The sequence below is a fragment of the Aplysia californica genome, unplaced genomic scaffold (genome assembly GCF_000002075.1).
Source record: "Aplysia californica isolate F4 #8 unplaced genomic scaffold, AplCal3.0 scaffold00184, whole genome shotgun sequence".
Taxonomy (NCBI): domain Eukaryota; kingdom Metazoa; phylum Mollusca; class Gastropoda; order Aplysiida; family Aplysiidae; genus Aplysia; species Aplysia californica.
In genome coordinates, this window is record NW_004797454.1 from 962,208 (window position 1) to 964,895 (window position 2,688).

The window sequence follows — 2,688 nt, forward strand, 5'->3', positions numbered from 1 at the left end:
CTGAGGAGAGTCGGCGGCTGTTGCGTGCCCTCACTGTGCCTCACTCCTCAGTCCTCACTGCACTCCTCACTCCTCACATGGAGACATGCAGTTGGGGGCAGCGGGCTGCGCGCGCGGTTGTTGAATTATTTTTTCCCCTGTGGTATGGTTTTCTTATCTGTGTCTTGGGTATTTAAGCGTTGCGCTTGTCGGAGGATATCAGCCGAGTTCTATTTCCCTGTGTTTTGAGACATAATACAACACGTGGGTGATAGTATTGCGTGTGGGCTGTATGAAGTTACTCGGTATGTCTGTGTTAGTGCGAGCTCTACACCGGCAGAGTCGCCGTTGCTTGAATCAGCTGGCGTTCCGTCATGTAAGTCCTCGTGTGAGAGTGCATGTCGTGTTGTAAGTCTTTTATTGTAAGTCCTGCTGTTGATTGGCGGGTGCCCTGGTGTGGTTTGCTCCTTCTTTCCTACCAAACATCTATCTCTCCTCCTTATGTTTTGTGTTTGTAATTCTTTTGTAGCACCTCTAACCCTCGACATACTTTTTTTTTTACAGTGTCTTAAAACCTCTTACTTAGACTTAAACTAAGTCCTAATATTGGAGTACATTGTACTTTTGTTGTTGACACGCAAAAGGCTTCAATTTTGTTTCAGGTTGGGGTGGGAGATTTTTACATATTTTTAAAAATCCGAGCATTTGCTAGGCCTTTTACTTTTGGATTAGATCTACGCGCCTGGTGGGACGGCGCCACTGGTAGTTCATACACTATATTTCCTACTTCTTTACTCTCCCCCTGTTGTTTCTTCCGGCCTGCCTGTCTTACTTTTTCACAGCACTAAATGGCCATTATTGTGTCGATGTATTTCTCTTGACTCAGACAAATAAACAAGCGAAGGACTTTTTTTTTTTTTTCGTAGTTCACCTTCGTTTCGGTAATGAGCTTACCTTAAACTTTCTAAGATGTAAGAAAGCCTAGGGTGTACGCCACACAACCCCGGTGTTGGCCGTAACAAGTCAGAGCAACCCACTTCTAAAATTATCCTACTGACGTCTTCTACCAGGGTATCTACTACAATTTACTTAAATTGAACACCATATTATACTGATGCTACGAGTATCTCGTTGTGCAAATGCTTAGAGTTGGTACATCAGGATAATATTAGATGCTTTTTAAAAAAAAGTGTTTTAATTATACAGTCCGCACGGCGCTGACTTTGCAATAGCACGGTAGATCTACAGAATAGCCAACTTGACGTTTATTGTTGGTGGTCTGCTGACGTTCCACTGTGCTATGCATTTTCAATAGTTCTTTTCTGAGCAGCTGCTGTCCCCTGCTGTGAGCGGGTAATTATAAGTTTTTCTTTACTGTCTCTGTCTGTATTGCTTTTTCCCAGCCTACAATGGTCATATCATGTTGGTCATGGAGTGTGTCTTCTGTACTCCATCCAGACTTGGGAAAAATAGAATACAAGAGATAGGCTTTATGATAAAATTCTTGGTAAATGTTGAGTGACAGGGCAAAGAAAATGATCATCAATCCGTCATAATATTGTTCTTTTCGTACACGTGCGGTAATGTCTTGTGTAAAAGTTTTAACAGGAACTCAAAGGGAAGTGTTGTTTTTGTTATTGTTGTTGTTGGTTTTTTGTGGTTTTTGTTGTTTTCTTTTTCAAATCCAATACTCTCGTTTAATAGGGTTCTCGTACCTCCCACGGCCACTAACAGGGGTGCCGCCCTTCTAAAAGAAGTGCTGCGTTGACGCCATCTTCGTAAAAGTACCACAGAGATAAACATTTGTTCAATGAGATAATCCGATGTTGGCCCCATCGATTTCGGATATTACTAGATCTGTCCTACCCCATACCCTTACCTCTACATACCGACCTAACCCATACAGTTATTATCGTCCAGTACCCTTGGAACCAAAACCGAATTTTGCTTGCTGAAGAAGTATAGTGTCCGTTATTTTACCCCGTCCAAATCCACAAACGAACTGTTTCCTGCTACACACATTTTGCAGCATCTCTTGCGCTCTTTTGTGAATTTTGGAATAGTGCCAGCGTCCGTTTCCAAGTTTGTCTTCGGGTTGTTTCTTTTTTTTTTCTTTTTTTTTTTTCTTTTTTTTTCAATTGCCGTACTTATATATGGTTACATGTAATAATGTTGACTTCGGAGCTTGGGAGACGTTATGCTTCATGAGATATCTAGAACATGTATTTAACGGTGGCAATGTCCACCCACAGTGGTCAAGGCGTCCCAGTAGATCTATGGGTGGATCTAGATTCAGTGTCCTGGTCTAATACTTTAAATAACGGGGGGAAAACACATAGCCGAGGGTGGCATCATTTTAAATCTATTGACAATTTTCAAAATGAATGTACAGTAGTGGTTATGATATCGAAGTTTTGCTTAATAGCTTAGACCTTGTAGATTTCGTAAGTGTGTGTCTTATAGTATAGGCATCAGCCGTGTTGTTCTGTAATACACGGTGCGTAATTACTGGTGTCAAAACGTAACCTGTGCATTAATTAAGAAGTCCAGATGTTAACTCACTAGAGTATTTTGAATTGGTAATCTCTGCATTGGTATCTTCCGAACTGAAAGCAAGGTCCGTCCGGGTATACCAAAAGCAAATTAGATACTCCGATAGGCAAAAATATGCTCAAAATTCATCAATTTATGGGGGAGGGGGGGGGGGGA

At 41.6% G+C, this 2,688-nt stretch overlaps 1 protein-coding gene across 4 annotated transcripts in view; it reads left to right on the plus strand.

The window, feature by feature from the left end:
* LOC101851127 (beta-1,3-galactosyltransferase 1) overlaps window positions 1–2,688 on the plus strand; it is a 52,070-nt gene that overhangs the window by 23,470 nt on the left and 25,912 nt on the right. The window contains exon 1 of one of the 4 annotated variants that reach the window (XM_013082611.2): window positions 71–355. The exons of the other annotated variants lie outside the window; for them this stretch is intronic. The gene's annotated coding sequence lies outside the window, so the exon portion shown is untranslated. Of the gene's footprint in view, window positions 1–70; window positions 356–2,688 lie in introns of those variants that run through there. 4 annotated transcript variants of the gene reach the window in all.